The following is a 5,995-nucleotide window of genomic DNA, read 5'->3' as shown; positions in this document are numbered from 1 at the left end:
TCCATAATGCACTCAGGTCGCCCCCGACAGAGAGAGGGCCGTAGTAGGGTGTTTCCATAGCGGGCATTAATATCAGAATGACCCTTAAATGCATTTAGGACCATATTTGAATTTTTGGGTTACCAGATGCACGTTTTCAATCACCAGGTGCACGGTTTCAATCACCAGGTGCACGGCTCTATTTCCTCCTCCAGCACTTGTCAAACAGTCCATAAAGCACCCAGGACGGCCCTGAGTGAAAGAGGGCCGTAGTAGGGTGCTCCTATAGCGGGCATTAAAATCAGAATGACCGTTAAATGCATTTATGACCATATTTGTGTTTTTGGGTTACCAGATGCACGGTTTCAATCACCAGGTGCACGGCTCTATTTCCTCCTCCAGCACTTGTCAAACAGTCCATAAAGACACCCAGGACGGCCCTGAGTGAAAGAGGGCCGTAGTAGGGTGCTCCTATAGCGGGCATTAAATCAGAATGACCGTTAAATGCATTTATGACCATATTTGTGTTTTTGGGTTACCGCTTGTATAGCAATCAGTATCCATCGTGAAATTTCAAAGTGTCCATAATGCACTCAGGTCGCCCCCGACAGAGAGAGGGCCGTAGTAGGGTGTTTCCATAGCGGGCATTAATATCAGAATGACCCTTAAATGCATTTAGGACCATATTTGAATTTTTGGGTTACCAGATGCACGTTTTCAATCACCAGGTGCACGGTTTCAATCACCAGGTGCACGGCTCTATTCCTCCTCCAGCACTTGTCAAACAGTCCATAAAGCACCCAGGACGGCCCTGAGTGAAAGAGGGCCTGTAGTAGGGTGCTCCTATAGCGGGCATTAAAATCAGAATGACCGTTAAATGCATTTATGACCATATTTGTGTTTTTTGGGTTACCAGATGCACGGTTTCAATCACCAGGTGCACACGGCTCTATTTCCTCCTCCAGCACTTGTCAAACAGTCCATAAAGCACCCAGGACGGCCCTGAGTGAAAGAGGGCCGTAGTAGGGTGCTCCTATAGCGGGCATTAAAATCAGAATGACCGTTAAATGCATTTATGACCATATTTGTGTTTTTGGGTTACCGCTTGTATAGCAATCAGTATCCATCGTGAAATTTCAAAGTGTCCATAATGCACTCAGGTCGCCCCGACAGAGAGAGGGCCGTAGTAGGGTGTTTCCATAGCGGGCATTAATATCAGAATGACCCTTAAATGCATTTAGGACCATATTTGAATTTTTGGGTTACCAGATGCACGTTTTCAATCACCAGGTGCACGGTTTCAATCACCAGGTGCACGGCTCTATTTCCTCCTCCAGCACTTGTCAAACAGTCCATAAAGCACCCAGGACGGCCCTGAGTGAAAGAGGGCCGTAGTAGGGTGCTCCTATAGCGGGCATTAAAATCAGAATGACCGTTAAATGCATTTATGACCATATTTGTGTTTTTGGGTTACCAGATGCACGGTTTCAATCACCAGGTGCACGGCTCTATTTCCTCCTCCAGCACTTGTCAAACAGTCCATAAAGCACCCAGGACGGCCCTGAGTGAAAGAGGGCCGTAGTAGGGTGCTCCTATAGCGGGCATTAAAATCAGAATGACCGTTAAATGCATTTATGACCATATTTGTGTTTTTGGGTTACCGCTTGTATAGCAATCAGTATCCATCGTGAAATTTCAAAGTGTCCATAATGCACTCAGGTCGCCCCCGACAGAGAGAGGGCCGTAGTAGGGTGTTTCCATAGCGGGCATTAATATCAGAATGACCCTTAAATGCATTTAGGACCATATTTGAATTTTTGGGTTACCAGATGCACGTTTTCAATCACCAGGTGCACGGTTTCAATCACCAGGTGCACGGCTCTATTTCCTCCTCCAGCACTTGTCAAACAGTCCATAAAGCACCCAGGACGGCCCTGAGTGAAAGAGGGCCGTAGTAGGGTGCTCCTATAGCGGGCATTAAAATCAGAATGACCGTTAAATGCATTTATGACCATATTTGTGTTTTTGGGTTACCAGATGCACGGTTTCAATCACCAGGTGCACGGCTCTATTTCCTCCTCCAGCACTTGTCAAACAGTCCATAAAGCACCCAGGACGGCCCTGAGTGAAAGAGGGCCGTAGTAGGGTGCTCCTATAGCGGGCATTAAAATCAGAATGACCGTTAAATGCATTTATGACCATATTTGTGTTTTTGGGTTACCGCTTGTATAGCAATCAGTATCCATCGTGAAATTTCAAAGTGTCCATAATGCACTCAGGTCGCCCCGACAGAGAGAGGGCCGTAGTAGGGTGTTTCCATAGCGGGCATTAATATCAGAATGACCCTTAAATGCATTTAGGACCATATTTGAATTTTTGGGTTACCAGATGCACGTTTTCAATCACCAGGTGCACGGTTTCAATCACCAGGTGCACGGCTCTATTTCCTCCTCCAGCACTTGTCAAACAGTCCATAAAGCACCCAGGACGGCCCTGAGTGAAAGAGGGCCGTAGTAGGGTGCTCCTATAGCGGGCATTAAAATCAGAATGACCGTTAAATGCATTTATGACCATATTTGTGTTTTTGGGTTACCAGATGCACGGTTTCAATCACCAGGTGCACGGCTCTATTTCCTCCTCCAGCACTTGTCAAACAGTCCATAAAGCACCCAGGACGGCCCTGAGTGAAAGAGGGCCGTAGTAGGGTGCTCCTATAGCGGGCATTAAAATCAGAATGACCGTTAAATGCATTTATGACCATATTTGTGTTTTTGGGTTACCGCTTGTATAGCAATCAGTATCCATCGTGAAATTTCAAAGTGTCCATAATGCACTCAGGTCGCCCCCGACAGAGAGAGGGCCGTAGTAGGGTGTTTCCATAGCGGGCATTAATATCAGAATGACCCTTAAATGCATTTAGGACCATATTTGAATTTTTGGGTTACCAGATGCACGTTTTCAATCACCAGGTGCACGGTTTCAATCACCAGGTGCACGGCTCTATTTCCTCCTCCAGCACTTGTCAAACAGTCCATAAAGCACCCAGGACGGCCCTGAGTGAAAGAGGGCCGTAGTAGGGTGCTCCTATAGCGGGCATTAAAATCAGAATGACCGTTAAATGCATTTATGACCATATTTGTGTTTTTGGGTTACCAGATGCACGGTTTCAATCACCAGGTGCACGGCTCTATTTCCTCCTCCAGCACTTGTCAAACAGTCCATAAAGCACCCAGGACGGCCCTGAGTGAAAGAGGGCCGTAGTAGGGTGCTCCTATAGCGGGCATTAAAATCAGAATGACCGTTAAATGCATTTATGACCATATTTGTGTTTTTGGGTTACCGCTTGTATAGCAATCAGTATCCATCGTGAAATTTCAAAGTGTCCATAATGCACTCAGGTCGCCCCCGACAGAGAGAGGGCCGTAGTAGGGTGTTTCCATAGCGGGCATTAATATCAGAATGACCCTTAAATGCATTTAGGACCATATTTGAATTTTGGGTTACCAGATGCACGTTTTCAATCACCAGGTGCACGGTTTCAATCACCAGGTGCACGGCTCTATTTCCTCCTCCAGCACTTGTCAAACAGTCCATAAAGCACCCAGGACGGCCCTGAGTGAAAGAGGGCCGTAGTAGGGTGCTCCTATAGCGGGCATTAAAATCAGAATGACCGTTAAATGCATTTATGACCATATTTGTGTTTTTGGGTTACCGCTTGTATAGCAATCAGTATCCATCGTGAAATTTCAAAGTGTCCATAATGCACTCAGGTCGCCCCCGACAGAGAGAGGGCCGTAGTAGGGTGTTTCCATAGCGGGCATTAATATCAGAATGACCCTTAAATGCATTTAGGACCATATTTGAATTTTTGGGTTACCAGATGCACGTTTTCAATCACCAGGTGCACGGTTTCAATCACCAGGTGCACGGCTCTATTTCCTCCTCCAGCACTTGTCAAACAGTCCATAAAGCACCCAGGACGGCCCTGAGTGAAAGAGGGCCGTAGTAGGGTGCTCCTATAGCGGGCATTAAAATCAGAATGACCGTTAAATGCATTTATGACCATATTTGTGTTTTGGGTTACCAGATGCACGGTTTCAATCACCAGGTGCACGGCTCTATTTCCTCCTCCAGCACTTGTCAAACAGTCCATAAAGCACCCAGGACGGCCCTGAGTGAAAGAGGGCCGTAGTAGGGTGCTCCTATAGCGGGCATTAAAATCAGAATGACCGTTAAATGCATTTATGACCATATTTGTGTTTTTGGGTTACCAGATGCACGGTTTCAATCACCAGGTGCACGGCTCTATTTCCTCCTCCAGCACTTGTCAAACAGTCCATAAAGCACCCAGGACGGCCCTGAGTGAAAGAGGGCCGTAGTAGGGTGCTCCTATAGCGGGCATTAAAATCAGAATGACCGTTAAATGCATTTATGACCATATTTGTGTTTTTGGGTTACCAGATGCACGGTTTCAATCACCAGGTGCACGGCTCTATTTCCTCCTCCAGCACTTGTCAAACAGTCCATAAAGCACCCAGGACGGCCCTGAGTGAAAGAGGGCCGTAGTAGGGTGCTCCTATAGCGGGCATTAAAATCAGAATGACCGTTAAATGCATTTATGACCATATTTGTGTTTTTGGGTTACCAGATGCACGGTTTCAATCACCAGGTGCACGGCTCTATTTCCTCCTCCAGCACTTGTCAAACAGTCCATAAAGCACCCAGGACGGCCCTGAGTGAAAGAGGGCCGTAGTAGGGTGCTCCTATAGCGGGCATTAAAATCAGAATGACCGTTAAATGCATTTATGACCATATTTGTGTTTTGGGTTACCGCTTGTATAGCAATCAGTATCCATCGTGAAATTTCAAAGTGTCCATAATGCACTCAGGTCGCCCCCGAGAGAGAGAGGGCCGTAGTAGGGTGTTTCCATAGCGGGCATTAATATCAGAATGACCCTTAAATGCATTTAGGACCATATTTGAATTTTTGGGTTACCAGATGCACGTTTTCAATCACCAGGTGCACGGTTTCAATCACCAGGTGCACGGCTCTATTTCCTCCTCCAGCACTTGTCAAACAGTCCATAAAGCACCCAGGACGGCCCTGAGTGAAAGAGGGCCGTAGTAGGGTGCTCCTATAGCGGGCATTAAAATCAGAATGACCGTTAAATGCATTTATGACCATATTTGTGTTTTTGGGTTACCAGATGCACGGTTTCAATCACCAGGTGCACGGCTCTATTTCCTCCTCCAGCACTTGTCAAACAGTCCATAAAGCACCCAGGACGGCCCTGAGTGAAAGAGGGCCGTAGTAGGGTGCTCCTATAGCGGGCATTAAAATCAGAATGACCGTTAAATGCATTTATGACCATATTTGTGTTTTTGGGTTACCAGATGCACGGTTTCAATCACCAGGTGCACGGCTCTATTTCCTCCTCCAGCACTTGTCAAACAGTCCATAAAGCACCAGGACGGCCCTGAGTGAAAGAGGGCCGTAGTAGGGTGCTCCTATAGCGGGCATTAAAATCAGAATGACCGTTAAATGCATTTATGACCATATTTGTGTTTTTGGGTTACCGCTTGTATAGCAATCAGTATCCATCGTGAAATTTCAAAGTGTCCATAATGCACTCAGGTCGCCCCCGACAGAGAGAGGGCCGTAGTAGGGTGTTTCCATAGCGGGCATTAATATCAGAATGACCCTTAAATGCATTTAGGACCATATTTGAATTTTGGGTTACCAGATGCACGTTTTCAATCACCAGGTGCACGGTTTCAATCACCAGGTGCACGGCTCTATTTCCTCCTCCAGCACTTGTCAAACAGTCCATAAAGCACCCAGGACGGCCCTGAGTGAAAGAGGGCCGTAGTAGGGTGCTCCTATAGCGGGCATTAAAATCAGAATGACCGTTAAATGCATTTATGACCATATTTGTGTTTTTGGGTTACCGCTTGTATAGCAATCAGTATCATCGTGAAATTTCAAAGTGTCCATAATGCACTCAGGCGCCCCCGA

This window comes from Oncorhynchus kisutch, unplaced genomic scaffold (genome assembly GCF_002021735.2).
Source record: "Oncorhynchus kisutch isolate 150728-3 unplaced genomic scaffold, Okis_V2 scaffold383, whole genome shotgun sequence".
In the NCBI taxonomy this organism is placed as follows: domain Eukaryota; kingdom Metazoa; phylum Chordata; class Actinopteri; order Salmoniformes; family Salmonidae; genus Oncorhynchus; species Oncorhynchus kisutch.
The sequence above is the reverse complement of the archived record's forward strand: the minus strand, read 5'-3'. Positions refer to the sequence as shown.